Raw genomic sequence first — 16189 nt, 5'->3', positions numbered from 1 at the left:
TAAATGTTTAATCCCTTCCTTTCCCTTTCCCTGAATAACAATAAAAGTTAGCATTCAGAAGGCACTTTAAGGATCTGAAAACATTTGACAAAATATCTTCTCTCTTTATCTTTAGGAGTGATTTAGCAAAGTCCTGGACAAGAACTGGATGGGAAAGTGTGGTTGGGCTGTGAAGGAAATGTCCCCATGGATGATCTCCCAGAGTCCAAGTAGCAAGGGCAAGACTGCAGCCCTTCCTTTCCAGAAGTTCCAGGAGCCTGCCCTAATTTATCTCTCCAATTTTATTTCCAGGTATGACCCAATTGAGTGAATAGTTGGATTTGTAACAGTCAATCAACAGACATTTATTAAGCACCTACTGTATGTGAGGCACTGTGCTAAGCACTGGGGGTACAGAAAAGGCAAAAACAGTATCTGCCCTCAAGGAACTCACCAGCAAATGGAGATGATGTTCAAACAATCATCTCTATACAAATAACAGCGGGAGGAAGAGCTGGGAGGGAAGGAAACCCAGACTGAGGGCCTCAGGCAGTCTGCTCATCCCCATCCACCTCAGTTTCCCATCTGTGGAATGAGAAGGCCGGACCTGCTGACCACATGGTCCCCTCGAGCTCTGAGTCCGTGGTAGGTCTCCCATGAGAGCAAGGGCACCCTGATAGGAGACGGGGGGAGTGCTCCCTCACCTCTGAGTAACCTTGAACAAGAACCTCCAGACCCTGAGCTTCAGTTCCCACATAAAATGAGGGGGGGTGGATGAGGTGAGCCCCCGCCCCAGCCCTTTCCAGCTCCCCTCAGGATCTGAAGAATGAGGAGCAATGGAAAATGAGGGGGCTCAGAGAGGAGAAGCAGGGAGTGCTCGCAGGGAATTCTGGCACAAGATGGCACACACTGTGTGAGGAGGATGAGGACAGAAGCTGGGCCCCACTCCCATGCCCAGCCTCCAGATGCTGGTGGTTTGGGTGGAGAGACCATGGCAAGTCCAAGCTTCTCCCCCAAACAGAAGTCCATCCTGCAGACGGGAACGTTGTGTGGCCCTGGATCGCAGGATCCCTGGAAGCATAGAACCACCGGAGGGCTGTGGGGAGGCCCACAGAGGAGCAGGGGCAACAGCAGGGAGAGGCCCCTGAGAGGTGTTTGTGTGAGGAAGATGGAGGCAGTTGGGATGGACCTAACCCTAGAGGGAGGGAGCTGTCCAGCTGAACACCCCCCCCCCACCAAGAGGTCCATCCAGACTGGTCCATGAAGTTCTCTGAGAAAACAATACCTTTCTTTTCCCCTAAATTTTCACTCACACAAAATTGAGCATTTCTCTTCATTATTTAAAGCACGATTCAGAGAAGGGGGCCAACTTTTACCAGTCTGGTTTTTTAAAAAGAGGGAAGATCCTCTGGGCACTAAAGCCCTGCCCCAGCCCCTCCATACAGTGGAGAGGTGACCCCTGTGAAGGACTGGCAGACAGGGGTCACTGAGGAGGACGGGCCGGGGGATGCCTCTTCTGGTCTCCGAACAATTGATATTATTAACTGACATCTCTTTACATAGTCTTTCGATAATAAATTATTAATAACAAATAATGACAATATCATAAATAGCAATAAAGTTAACAAAATAGAGCCAAGTAACAATAAAAAATAATAGCTAGCATTTAAATATAGGCTTTCCTCAAAACAGGCAGCCCACAGTTATCCCATGTTACAGATAAGAAGGCTGAGGCTCGAAAGCTCCAGCAGCTGCTGGGCGCACAGTAGGGGAGCAAGTTTCCACGCTCGGCCTTGACTCCCGGTTCAAAAGCTTTTTCACTGCAGTACGCACTGGCTTTCACTAAGGGATCCAGTACCTACATTGCACATCATTTATTCATAGCTGTAAAGCAGGGATGGCTGCAGAGCATGGTCATAGCACTAGCCCCGGGTGCAGGTTCGAATCTCGCCTCAGACACCAGCTACATGACATCGGGAAAGTAGTTTCCTCTCGGCTTCCCCGTTGGGAAAATAGAAATAAGCTCAGCACCTCCCTCAAGGGGTGATGAATGAGATCATGAGAGAGAAAGCGCCTGCAATGGGGAATGACGGCCTGTTTCCATCTCAGACCAGGCCCTCATCTCTCTCACCGAGGAGAAAACCTCCTCGCTCTCCTCTCACGGGAAACAAGATGGCAGAACGCTGCAGGAAACGAAGGCTCTCACCATGCATCAAACCACAGAAATCTTCAAGTCGCTGTTCTGGGTGCCCCCCCCAAGGCCCGCCCCTTCTGCCCTGCTCCTTCCTGTGAGCTGGAGGATGCTCTGGGGTTTCTGCATGGCAGCACACACAAAGGAGGGGGAGGGGAGAGAAAGGGAGAGAGAGAGAGAGAGACAGAAAGAGAGAGAAAGAAGAGACAGAGAGAGAGAGACACAGAGAGAGACAGAAACAGAGAAATAGGGAGACAGAGGCAGGGAGGAAGAAGAGACAGGCAGAGATGGGGACAGAACAAACAGGAAGCCCCCTCCCCCACACACCCTTCCAGTCATGAAGAAGGGTTAATGAGGAGTGACTGATGGCGGCTCCTGTCTCAGAAGAAGTGGAGCCAGTCCCTGGGCCCGGTGGGGGAAGGCCGGGTGCCCAGCACATTAACCACAGGCCTAATGGAAAGGGTGTGGGCCGTGTGTGCAGGGAGGAGGGCCCTCCCAGTGTCTTCCATGAGACCCTTTTCCTCCTCTTCAGGAGGGAGGGAAGAAGGGCATGGGGACGCTTGGCCAGAGGAGAGAAGAGAGGAAGGGGCTGCCGGTTGCCTCTGAACCTTTGGGGACTGTCACGAGGAAGGCCCCGGCTCCATCTTCTGGGTCTAGAGGGAAGAAGCAGGACTGACAGGGAGGATGCAGAGAGCCCGAAAGCCTCCTCGCGGCGGAGCTGTCCTCCTCAAGGCCGAGGCTGGAGGACCCTGCTGGGAATGTGGCAGGGGGACCCCGGCAGACCCTGGTTACACGAGGCAGCCTCCAATCTGTCCTAGGAGTCTGTGAACCCAGATTGGGAGGAGCAAACCCCAGGTTCAAATCCCCCAGCTACTCCTTGCTCTAAGCCCTATAACCCTCACTCACGGGGCCTCGGTTTCCTCTTCTGTAAAATGAGATAGCAGCTGCCTTACCTCCCTCACAGGGTTCTGCAGAGCTCTAAGTCCTTTGAGACACACTGGCAGGTATGGGGGCTTTGAAGCAAAAAAAAAGAAGTGTCCCTGCCTTGAAAGGCCGTGCTTGGCACTGGAGAGAATGGGCACCCCTCGCCCCCATCTCAGTCAGGGGTCACCCTCCCCCTCCTCCCAGCGCAGTGGGATGCTTTTTGCCACACATCCTTCTTTATCCTGGCACATCTGCTCAGGGCACAGTGCGGGGCATTAGGATGGAGCTCCTCAGTCCCTATCCGGGGACAGCAGCCATGGACAGCTTTGACCACCATGTCACCCCCTTTGGGAGGGACTGCTAGTCTGGCCTATCTCAGAACAGAAATCCCTTCTGCTGCAATCATTTAGTCCAGATACATTTATTAAGCACCTCCCAGGCACAAAGTGAATCCCGCTGATCCTGTCCTCCAGAAGCTCACATTCTACGGGGGGTTTTAAATACGGACACCGCCAGGTAAAAAATGCAAACCAAGCGCTTTTCAGAGGGATGGAGCAGTGAAGTCTGAGGGGTTCAGAAAGGCCCCCTCGAACAGAGGCCAGCTGGGGACTCCATGAGCCAGAGAAGGGAGTTACATCCTTGCTAGAGGGCACATAGATGGCCGGTGAAATGGGACATTCAAGGATCTCCGAACACCGTGAATCCTCATATTAGTGCAATGCTACATTCTGCTCATAGGCTCAAGGTGAGCAGAATGCCTTCATTTAACTTAACATGAATCACATACCCAAGTAGTTCTAGCATACAAACACGCCCCAACACGTCCCCAGTTAGGGACTCAATTCCCTAAGACATGACTCTCTCAGGTAACATTTAGAGGAATCCTGAAGAAAAAGAATCCGAATATGGAACACATCAGTTTGAGCAAGTGTTCCAGAATGACAAGAGTTGCCATTTCATCCCCTCTTGGGCTCTCCTTTGGAGCAATAAATGGTATTGAGGAAGGAGGATACCTCCCTTCCAAAGGAGGAGGAGCCTTCCCCTTGAGAGGCGCTGGCTCCAAATACTTCCTGGGGTAGGTTCTTAACTCATGTCCTTAAGGAAGGTCTGCTGGTCCTTAACCTATACAAGCCCTTCTGGAGGCTTTTCCAAAGATTTTGAAAAGGGTATTTTAGAATAAAGAAATATTCTTTTTCCCTCTTCTCTTTCTTTCTTTCTTTCTTTCTTTCTTTCTTTCTTTCTTTCTTTCTTTCTTTCTTTCTTTCTTTCTTTCTTTCTTTCTTTCTTTCTTTCTTTCTTTCTTTCTTTCTTTCTTTCTTTCTTTCTTTCTTTCTTTCTTTCTTCCTTCCTTCCTTCCTTCCTTCCTTCCTTCCTTCCTTCCTTCCTTCCTTCCTTCCTTTTTTCCTTTCCTTCCTTCTTTCCTCCCTCCCTCCCTCCCTCCCTTCCTTCTTTCCTTCCTTTCCTCCCTCCCTTCCTTTTTGCTGAGATAATTGGGTTTAAGTGACTTGCCTAGGGTCACACAGCTAGGAAGTGTTAGTGTCTGAAGCCAGATTTGAATTCAGGTCCTCCTGACTTAAAGGCTGGTGTTCTATCCATTCCACCAACTAACTGCCCAGAAATATTATTTCTTAATAATCCTGGAGAATCTAAAACATGGAGGTTTTTTAATGTTTCTACACAGAGAACAGGAAATAGCCCAGTTTACTAAGAAGGGAGACCACATGTAGGCATCCAGCCTGAAATCTCCACTCCGAAGCCCCAGGGACTTCATGCCATGTTCTGAGAGTCCCTCACCATCCTGAATGAACTCTTCAGAATGATCCCAGATTATCAAGAATTAAATACAACCCATCAGATGTGTTCTGATCAGACCAGAGGATACAGCACTATCACTTCCCAGGTTCTTAAATACTCTGCAATATCAGGGGCAAGACACAAGGAATTGTGAGCAGCATGCTGGGGAGAAAACTTTCCCATCCTTGGCTGGAATGATCCTTGAAAAGTAGACACAGTCAGCTGACCCCAAGCTCATCCCTGAAGCTTCCCAGTAACGACGGACCACCCAGAACTTATGAGCTCTCCTAGTGGAGCTTTTGAGAACCCATGCTTACTTCCTTGCCACAACCACCCCCCAGAGAACAATCTAATTCCATATTTGACTTGGGCTTAAATGTCCAACGATTTTGCAGACTAGCTTCTGGGAAGCCACAGCTTCCCTATCTCGGGATTTATGGAGTTGATTTTTTGGACCCAAGTATACTACTTGACATTTGTCTCTATGCATTTTTATCATACTAGATTCACTGGTATCTTTTTGGATACCGACTCCATTACCCAATGTAACCCAGCCCCTAAATGTCCTTTCATCATCTGTAAACCCCATATGACTCCCTGTTGCCTATCAATTCAATTTTCTTTCCTGGCATTCAAGGCTCTCCAGAGCCAAGCCCCCTCAGACCCATCTAGCCTCCTCCAACCCTGCTTCCTCTTAGTCCCCCATCTAGCCCACCCTGACACAGACTAAATCCCATATCCAAGCTTTGCTCTTCTATTTTTCCTTTTCTCCTCTTAAATTTCTCCTTACGCCAAACCTCTAGACTGATCTCTGCCCCCAATAAAAAGGTCAGAAAAGTGAGGTCCAGAGAAGATCAAGGTCTTGCCCACCGTTGTAATTTGTGACAAAGCAAGGATGTGAAACCAGGACTTCAGACTCCTTGTCTCAGGCATCAGGACGAGCCCCAGCTTGGGACCTAGCTCAGTCTTCCTGTACCCAACCTCTTCTTCCCCAACTCTCTTGGGGGATCCATTGAGGAAATGGAGGCAGAGAGCTAGGGGAGACCAGGGGCTCCATGGAGACGCCAGCAGCAGCAATGGGGAAGGAAGGAAAGTAGTGAGGCCTTCATTCCAGCAAGGAGGAGTGGCTGAGGACAAATTTCTCACGTCTTCCCAGCCTTAGACAAATTCCTCTCCTCCAATGACCCTTGGGAAGGAAGCAAGGGACAGGAGAACAAGCCGGATGTGAAATAAGGGGTTCCAATCTGCCTCTCACTAGACCAGCGGTGTTGGGAAAACCACTGATCTCCTTTGGGCTTCAGTTTTCTGACTTAAAATGGTGGGGCAAGATCCAAGGTCTCTGGTCCCTGTTGATGTTCCATCTAAGATTCCCTAAGTAGGAAGAAAAGGATCATCCCCCCATTCTCCCTATGAAGAAACTGAGGCTTTAGAGATCACCGAGGGGGATTTGGACCCTGCTCTCCTAACCCCCAGGCCACCCCTTTTTCTACTTATTGTCAGAGTCCTTTGACAGTCAGGGGAGCACATGGAAGCCTGGGGGGAGGCTGCTTCTCTCCAACACAAGGGGCTACTTAGAAAAAAAGGAAGCACAAAACTCACCCTGAACCCATGTCGCTAAGCAACGTGCTCCAACGGGCCGAAAGAATGCACGTTTGGTTATTTTTAACTCTGGAAATAATTATACAGAGAATATTAACAATAATCTGAATCTCGGCTCTTTGGAAAGTGGCCCGAGGCGGATGAGCTGGGGCTGGGGCTGGAAGGAATGGTTCCCTTCGCTCCAAGCTCATCCAGCTGGTCTCCATAAGGAGAACCCCTTCCCCCAGTGGAGTGGGCTGACTGCAGTTAGGGGCTCTGGGTTCAAATCCTGCTCCATGACCTTTCCATCAGTTTTGATTTTCTCATTCTTAAACAACAAGGCTAAACCCCTTTTATGGAAAGGTTTCTTCCTCTGTAAAGTGCAAAGTTTGGACTAGTTAGAGCTTGTGGCCTTCCGCTCCCTCCATCAGGCAAAGAGAGAGCCTGACCAGTGCACAGAGCCTGAGGCCAGAGTCCCACTCCTTCCCTGAGGCTCTGTGGAGAGGCACCCCACTCTCCATTCCTCATCCCCGGGATTGCACAGTCAGTCAAGGAAAGTTTCTCAGGTACCTCCTCTGGGCCAGCAATAGCAAAGCCTCTGGAAAATCCCTGCAGGGAAGACTAGTCTAGTCTTGTCCCTGACATTCACATTCACCTACAGAGCTGAATTCTAATCCTGCCGCTTCCCACCAGGAGCCATTTCACCTCAGGCTTTGCTCACTGTAAGACTTGGCTTTAGACTAGGAGATCTCCCAGGTGCCTTCCAGCTCTGAAACGTCAATTCTGCCATTGTGGCTGGGTGACCTTGGGTAGGTCACCCCTCTCTGAGCCTCAGTGACCAAGTCTGTTAAATGACCTGTTGAACAAAGGGACGTGGCTCAGCTTCCCCATCCAACCTGAAAATCGTCCAGCAGAGAATCCATCAGAAGTAAATGCTGGTGAGGTTAAAGGGCAGGAGGGGATGCAGACTGAAATAAGCCCAGAAACCCCACAAGGTTTCCTAGTGTCCTGAGGAGAAGGGCCTGCCCTGGGAGGGAGGGGAACAGGGGTCTCAGTCCTCCATCATTCGCCTCAGATTTCTCCCCTGAAAAACAAGGGTTCGGATGGCGAAGGTCAATGCTGGCTGTGGTGACACAGCTGCTCTGAGAGTGGAATTGTGGGAGCTAAATTTAGCAGCCTGGCTGGGAACAGTCAATTGGTAAGTGACTGCAAGGCCCCCAAAGATAAGAAAGAAAAAAGAAAAAAAAAAAAGAGGAGAGGGAAGAAGAGGAGAGGGGCAAGGAGGGGAAGAAAGGAGAGGAGAGAAGTGAAGAGGGAAGGCAGCAGAGGAAAAGAAAGGAGAAGGGAAGGGAGGGAAGGGGAGGGAAAAGCAAGGGGGAAAGAGGAGAGAGGAAAGGGACGGGTGAGAGGAGAGAAAAGGGGAATAAGGAGAAGCAGAAATACTTGGGCAGAAGAAGAATTTAAGGAGAGACAAATAATGAGGGGAGACAGGAAAGTCACATTAAAAAAAAAATCTTACAAAACTCTGGGAAGAAAAGGTCGGCAAAACTCTTGGCCATCCATCCACTCTGCCCGGAGCTCTGGGCTCATAATAGGAAGGCGCTGGAGCCCGGGCTCCGGCCAGTGTGACCAGGACCATTCAGGCCGTTAGATCTAGAAAGAAAACTCCTGCCCTGACATCATCCCCTTTCTGTCAGCGGGGCTTTGGCCATCAGAGTGCTCACTCTTCAAAACAGCAGTCCTGTGGGCTGCCCAGGCCCATTCTCCACGCGGCCTTCTCTCTCTGGAACGGGCGGCAGCTCCCCAGAATGTGGGACTGCGTGACCTTAGGAAAGTCACGAGCCTCTCCCCAATGGTGTCCCCATCTGAATGAGGAGGGCGGGGTTCGGACTCCAGCCCTGCTAGTTCTAACCCCCGTGCCCCGGGGAGGCCGGGCTCTCACCCGGTTACTGTGTGTCATAGCACAGCAGCAGCTGTTTTTAATCCTCCAGGCTGCGGTTTGGGCGCAGGGCAAGAACAGCCGGGGGAGTCTCTAGAACCCCGAGCGCTCTTCCAGCAGCTCCGAGCACAGCGGCCCGGCTGGCGCTGGCCAGGGTGTCAATTATTTATCAGGAGCCCTGGAGCCTTGGGGAATGGCTCGGGAACTGCCACCTCGGCCCGGGGATTTCTTCTCTCCGCCATACCCCCTCCCCCACAGCTCTGTCTGTCTCTGCCTCGGAGTCTGTCTCTGTCTCTCTCTCTCTCTCTCACACACACACACACACACACACACACACACACACACACACACACACACACACACACACACACAAGGCTAAGGGGCAGTGTGCGCGCGCGCGCGTGTGTCAGACCCCGCCTGGCCGGGGTCACCCTCCTGGAGGACCGCAGAGGAAGTTTCATCACCAACATCTGCTCGCTCACTGCCCCAGCTCACGGCCAAGTGCTCCCGCCTTCCCCCAGGCCCGCCGCCCGCCTTCTCACGAACGGCCTTCAGAGGCCGGGTCCAGGCGGGCTGGGGAGTTGGCGGGCCCCGCTTCCACGTCGCTCGCTCGGGGCGCGCGTGACCTTGAGCCCCCCCCCCCCCCCGTCCCCTTCCTCCCGCGGGCTGGGGAAGTCCCCTGCCTCGGCTCCTGCCCGCCGGGGATGCGGGCACCCGGGCACTCGCAGGGGGAGCGAGCTAGCTGTCGGCAAGGAGCGCACTTCCGCCCCCTCCCCCCGCCCCAAGTGCCGGACCAGGGATCCGGGCAGGTGCGCACGGCCGCACGCACCCACGCGGACGCCAGGGTCCAGACAGCCCCGCAGGTAGAAGGACGAGCACGGGGAACTGCAGGGGACACCCCCCTCAGTACGAGTCACACATGCCTAAGTGCAGGAAAGCGCACCCCGATAAACGTACACACACGCGCGCACACACAACCCCCCGCGCAAGCGCGCGCACGCACACGTCTGCTCACCGGCAGCTCGGGATGCGCAGGTTCCCCGGTCGGGGTCAGTGGCCAGCCCCTGCGGTCCGGCCGGGCATCGGAGGGTCTCGGCGAGGAAGAGCCGCGGCTCCCGGCGCCCACTGCCCGCCCCGCCGCCGCCGGCTGCGGGCTCCCCCGGGGCTGCCGCTCCTTCCTCCGGGCTCTCCTCGACCGCGACCGGGCGTCCGGGGCAGCCCCCGCCTCCTGCTCCTCTTTCCGAGGCTGTGGTGGCGGCCGGCTCCTTCCCGGGCAGCCCTGGACAGCGGCTGGGCCGGTCACCTGCGGCCCAAGCCGGCCCGGAGCGTTGTCCCCGCCGGGCTCCCGGGACTCTCTGGCCCCCGGCCCGGCCCCGCCCCGGAGCCTCCTCGGCCCGGTCCCGCCCTCGCCCCTGCATCCCCGCCCCCGCCCCGCCTCCCCTCCTTCTTCCCCTCCCTCCGCGGCCGCCGCCGCAGCATCCTGAGGCCGCGGGCAGGTAAAGTGCGGGCTCTTCCCCAGAGCGCAGGGGCGGGGGCCGCCCGAGAAAGGGCCCTCGGACGCTGCCGCCGCCGCCCGGGGCTCCGAGGCGGGGACCGAGGGCCGGGGCTGCTCCCAGGACCCCCGCCCGGCCTTGAGCTGGCAGAAAACAGGAAGCCGCTTCTCGGCTCCGGGAGGACGGGAGACGTGCCCTGCGTCCCTACCCCGCTTCCGACAGCCACCGCCCGGGGGACCCCAGGGCTCGGCCTGCGCTGCGGAGGGCTGTCCCGGGTTCCCGCGGTGCTGCAGTCTCCGGGGCCGCTCCGACGCCCCGCTCCCGCTTGTCCCAGCCGGCAGGAGCGTACTAGGGGCCCGTTAAACATCCAGCAGGGAACGGGTCAAACCAACGCTGCTTCCACCTCGCCACGGAGTCGGACTGGTCTCCATCTTATAGTATTTTTCAGGGAAGGCGCGCTGACTTTCCCCTCCTTCCCACTCCACCTGACCACAAGCTGGTAAACAAACAACCTGAGTCAAACCCACAAAACCCCCGCACTGTCCAGTGTGGCCCATTCTGCGTCCTCAATCCATCACCTCTCGGAGCGGGAGAGCAGGGTCCTTCCTGGCCTCTCACTGCTACCTGGAGAGCCCTTCCAAGTGCTTATCTTTGTCCCATTGGACCTCTGGTGTGCTTACTCGGTCCGGTTCTGCTCTTTCACTCTGCATCGGTTCCTGCAAGTCTCCCCACGTTTCTCTGAAATCATCTCCTTTCTCATTTCTTGCAGCAAAATAAAGATTACATCCCTAAACCATAATTGATTCAGCCATTCCCCAACTGATGGGCTTCCACTCAGTTTCCGGGTCCTTGCCACTACAAAAAGAGCTGCTACAAACAGTTCTGCCCATGTAGGGCCTTTTTCCTTTTTTATGCTCTCTTTGGGACCAGTAGAGTTAGTTCACAAATCTTTGCCTCCCCAAAAAGCGCTCCTAAAAGATTTGGGGGTTTACCCACAAAAAGTGCTCCTAAAAAGATTTGGGGCTTTACCCACAAAAAGTGCTCCTAGAAGAATTTGGGGTTTTATCCCCAAAAAGCGCTCCCTAAAAGATTGGGGTTTTATCCACAAAAAGCGCTCCCTAAAAGATTGGGGTTTTACCCACAAAAAGTGCTCCCTAAAAGATTTGGGGGTTTACCCACAAAAAGCGCTCCTAGAAGAATTTGGGGTTTTATCAACAAAAAGCGCTCCTAAAAAATTTGGGTTTTATCCCCAAAAAGTTCTCCTAAAAGATTTGGGGTTTTATCCCCAAAAAGTGCTCCTAAAAGAATTTGGGTTTTATCCCTTAAAAAGTACTCCTAAAAGATTTGGGGGTTTACCCACAAAAAGCACTCCTAGAAGAATTTTGGTTTTGTCAACAAAAAGTGCTCCTAAAAGATTTGGGGTTTTATCCACAAAAACTGCTCCTAAAAGATTTGGGGTTGTAGGGGTCCTTTTAATTTTCCTTTGGGGGAATACCAATAATAATAGTATTTAGATAGCCCAGTGCTCACTTTATCTCTTTTGAATCTCACAAGAAGCTTGAGAAGGTCATCTCCATTTTATATATGAGGAAACTGAAGCAGATGAAAGAGTGTCTTGCCCAGAGTCCTAAAGTTAGTCAATGCTTGAGATCAGATTTGAATTCTTCCTGGCCCAGAAGGCTAATCACTGAACCACTTAGTAGTAGTAATAATAAATCATAACAAATTGGAAGCAGATTAGATAGTATGCATATAGTACATTTATACAGTACTTTAAGATGTGTAAAATGCGGCACATATTTCAGTTCATTTGATCCCTCCCACAACTCTGATAAGGGTCCAATTACCATTTTACAAATGAGGAAATTAATGTTGAGAAAAGCTGTGACCTGCCTAGAGTTCTGCTGCCAATAGATGACTGAGGTAGATTTGAGTCTGTCTTCCTGACATGAAGTCTAGTTATCTCTTTGAATCTAGCTGCCCCCCAGAAGTGAGAAGAAAAGGGAATGAAAATGAATGTTCAAACAAAGATTCTTGTTAGAGATTTAGAAGGATTGAGGGGAAAGGTTGTTTGGGTTTTTTTTTTTTTTTTTTTTGGTTTCCTTGAACATTTTATTGTATTTGTAAATACTACCCTCCTCCCAGCCCCCATAACATGTCGAGACAATTTTCAACATGAATTTTTACAAGATTTTGAGTTCTGTTTTTCTTCCTCCCTCCCCTTTATTCCGCTCTTTTAAAGAGGATAGGCATTTTGCTATAGATCATACATGTGCTGTCATGCAAAACACATTTCCATGTTAGTCACAGTTGTGAAAGAAGATACAAATCAAAAGGAAAAAAATAAAGAATAAAGTGAAAAAATATCCTTCAGTCTGCATTCAGAATTCATCAGTACCTTATCTGGATGTGGAGTTTGTTACTTCATTCCAATTAATTTAAATCTTTACTAAGGAAGGTAAATTATTTGAATTAATGTTTAATGAATTTAATAATTTCATGAATTATTTTAAAAATCAATCAGCAGTCATTTATTAAATAGTCTAAGCACCAAAGATGCTAAGAAAAGAAAAAATAAAAACTATCTACAATATTCTTTGAAGGGAGAAAAAGATATGTGAGTATATGCAAGTATAAATTATGTATAAAATAAATCACAAGTATTTTTGAGGTTGGCATTAGCAACAGGGCAAAATCAGGAAAAGCTCCATATAGGAGGTGACATTTGCATTTTAGATTCTAAAAGGCAGAGGTACAGAAGTGCATCCTGGATATGCACATTGACGGTGGGAGGCAGGCAACCTGTGCTGTTTCTGAGGCAAGAATTCGAATGTCCTAAGTGAAGGTAATTGTAGCTTAACTTTCAAAATCTACTGCTATGGGTGAAGGGGAAAGAAATTCTACAAATAATTTAATAAGATCATCCAAAATAAATCAGAGAAGATCTTGGACAAAGTTCTTGGACAAAGTTGGTGCTGTAACCACTGTGCCACCTGGATGCCCCAAACTGATGACATCTTAAGAAATAAGAAATGAGTTTGCGAATTGGGGATCTGTAGTCTCTGTGCTGTAAGAACATTAATGGACAAGAAAAAAATTATCAAATCAATTCCAGTAGAGAAAGAATGAAATAAGGAGATTTGGCTTGGTCTTAAAAGAAGTAGCACAGTATGGAGGAAACAGTGGGTTTGAGCCAGAAGTCTCCATTCAAATCTTAATCTAATCTTATCATATGAATTTTTTTTATCCATATGATCTTCAGTAAGACACTTTAATGACCTTATGCCTCGGTTTCCTGAATTGTTAAATAAGTAAACTGGCTCCAAGTAGAAGTCTATAAAATAGTTCAATCCTGAACCAAATGAGATCTAGATCTTGAACATAGGAAATGGATAAAGTAACAGATAACAACAGAGACTATCACTAAGTAAGTTTAATAAATGTAATTATCAGAACAAGAAGATCAAAAGAACCTAGAAACCACACCAATCAGCAAACACTCATCCCCTTGACAAATGGAGAGCGATAGCAGCCAAGAGCAACACCACTTTAGTATATAAATTCATTTGTGAAATTTTACAGAAGAAAAAAAGGGAGAATTATGAATAGTCTTGACTCATAAAACAGAGAGAGGGGTGGAATAAAAGTGACACTGTAGAAAGATTGGCCTGGGGCTCAGTTAATTGGCAGGATGAACTTGGAAGAAAGAGGAAAAACCATAAAAGGGGGATGATCTGCCATTGTTTCTAAAACAAATGGTTTTCTCCAGCAGTTGACAGTGGAATTACTAGATTTGTACTGAGGGGACAAACAGGAGTTGGCCTGAGCAGATAACTGAATAGTTGGGAAGATGGAGGGAAGGTAGATCTGGTGTCTAGGATCAGCTGTGAATAGAGTGGCCTAAATGGGTCAGTTTGCTCACTCTGGCCACCAATCTGATTGCCTGGGTCCTAGAGAAGGGGACCTTAAATCAGAGAAGCCTTGGGGGCATGATAAACAACAGCAATCTTCAAAGTGTTTGAGGACTCAGAGGAGAAGAAGGATTCAGAATTAGGAGCAGAGAATAGGAGCTGTCCCAAGGATAAATGGGCTCCTCTGAGAGGTGATAGGGCTCTTCCTTGATGTAGGTATTCCTGCAGAGGCAGAAAGTCACTCACTGATAATGCTTGGAGGGGATGATTGCTCAGCTATAGGCTGGCCCCAAAGGTCCCTTCCTTCCTCCAAGCCTGTGATGTAGGCATCCAATCTAGGTGGCTTTGCCTTAAGGTCTCTGTTTCCCCCTGCAGACCTCTCCTCTTAAACACTTGAACCTAAAAGTGACAGGAAGGTCCCCAATTGTCACTTTCAGGAGGGCTTTCTAAAAAAGACAGAAAGTGTCTGGTTTTGGCTAATGGCTTCTGGGATGCCTTTGGAACCAGGAAATCTGGGAAAACTGTGATTTAATCTCTCAATGTGAAAGGCCACTTTCTAAGACTTTCACATTGCATCTATATCAGGAGAGGGGTTTTTCTACTCTGGGAATACTGTATTCTGAGGAGATCATGTGGCAATAAATGGGGAGCTCCCTGAGGAGCTGATTCTTGAGGTGTTTATACTTTCAGTGCTATCCCTGGAACATAGTAGGTACTTCAAAATTGCCATTTGATTGATCCTACCCTTTTCTTCCATTTCCCAAAGAAAAGATGCAAATCCCTGTGCTTGGCACTGGGTACAGCACAGAGTTTAAGAAAACATTTCCATACCTCATGGGACTTTTAGTCCACTGGGAAGAGAAGGGCGTGTGTGCTTACATGCACACACACACACACACACACACACACACACACACACACACAATTACAAGGCATTTAATAGTTGCATTGAAGCAGTGAGTGCAGAGCCCTCCTTTGGTTCTGAAGGGGAAGGGCCATGGCCAGCTCACAGCTCCCTGACTTTTAGCACCCAGCCCAAACAGTTGCTGGCTGGACTTTGGTCTTCCTGCTTCCCAGTCACTGTAGTTTCTCTTAACTATGTGGGAGTTCTGGCAATGGGCCAGTACTTCTATTGGCAAAATGACATTGACGGACAAAGCTTGCAGCCAATGATGATTAACTCGACTTAGCTGGGGAGCCTACCACACCTGCCTGCATCAGGAAAGCTGGATTCTCAAAATCAATATAGATAATCACAGAAATGGCCTGGCCACATAGGCTTTTCAACATATTTACCTCCAACTCTAGGAATGAGGCAGACCCATTTCACTAGAGCTCCCCCCCCCCTTACCTAATCAATGCACCTTCCAGATATTTGGAACTGAGAAAGGCCTTACAAATCCTATAATCATAGGCCTGGAGTTGGAAGGGGCCTTAGTGTGTGATTTCCTTATTTTACTGAGAGGCAAACTGAGATCTGGGGAAGAGAAGGGCATGGGAAGTCATTGACTGGGACAAGCAACGAGGAAACAAATAAAAAAGTGAAGCAATACTGGGTTTCACCAAATTCATGAGCTAAACCAAGCAGCCGATCCTGGGCTGTTTTACAACTGAGCATCCTTCTGAGAAGGGCAGACCAATGTTCATCCCCAGATGCAGAGAACCATGGCGGGCCCACTGGTGTTTTGATCCTCGTGGTAGTTGGGGAAATGGATTAATGATCGAAGGAAGATGCTCCATTTTGTTTTCTCTACTAAGGAAAATGCCCTTCAGATTGGGAAGAGATTGAGCTATAACAGGCAACTCCAGGTGGGAATGAATAAATGAATGAATGAAAGAGTATTTATTAAACACTTATTATATGTCAAGGACTATAACCAACCCTAAAAATAAAAATACAATCTGGAGACAGTCCCTGCTCTCAAGAAACTCCCAATCCAGTGAGGGAAGACAATATTCGGAAGTGATTTCAGCTGCCCACTAGAAGGAATGTCCTCGTGGTCCTTAGGAGGCAGCAGCAAAGTGAAGATCAGACCCCTTCTTCCAGGCATTGTCACCGATAAAATATCAACAGTCTCTACACTGAGCCATTTGGTCAGACCAAAGACAGTGGTAGCCAGAACTTTTTGTGTTTTGAGTCTTCAGGAGCTATGGCTGCTGAGGTGGGGACAGCCAGTGCATGAGTGGGTGGGCTGCTACATCTGCAGAGACAATTGATAGATTGCATCTCCACAAGGATAAGTTCCCTGGAAGATGTCTGAATAAGAAGAAGGGTGGAATAAAAATAATAAATGAGGAATCAAGAGGCAAATTAAATGACAAGAGAAAGCCGTTGCCTTCAGCTTGGGGCAAGTGGCTCAAGAGTCTGTGCTTGGCTGTA

The 16189-nt window shown here is 49.6% G+C and overlaps 1 protein-coding gene across 2 annotated transcripts in view; it reads right to left on the bottom strand.

Moving 5' to 3' along the window:
* STAMBPL1 (STAM binding protein like 1) overlaps positions 1-9775 on the bottom strand; it is a 35963-nt gene extending 26188 nt beyond the window's left edge. The window contains exon 1 of one of the 2 annotated variants that reach the window (XM_074297100.1): positions 9421-9775. The gene's annotated coding sequence lies outside the window, so the exon portion shown is untranslated. The remainder of the gene's footprint in view (positions 1-9420) is intronic. The other variant, XM_074297099.1, reaches the window with a different exon arrangement.
* Positions 9776-16189: the final 6414 nt, after the last annotated feature.

The sequence above is a fragment of the Sminthopsis crassicaudata genome, chromosome 2 (genome assembly GCF_048593235.1).
Source record: "Sminthopsis crassicaudata isolate SCR6 chromosome 2, ASM4859323v1, whole genome shotgun sequence".
Classification (NCBI taxonomy): domain Eukaryota; kingdom Metazoa; phylum Chordata; class Mammalia; order Dasyuromorphia; family Dasyuridae; genus Sminthopsis; species Sminthopsis crassicaudata.
The sequence above is the reverse complement of the archived record's forward strand: the minus strand, read 5'-3'. Positions and strand labels throughout refer to the sequence as shown.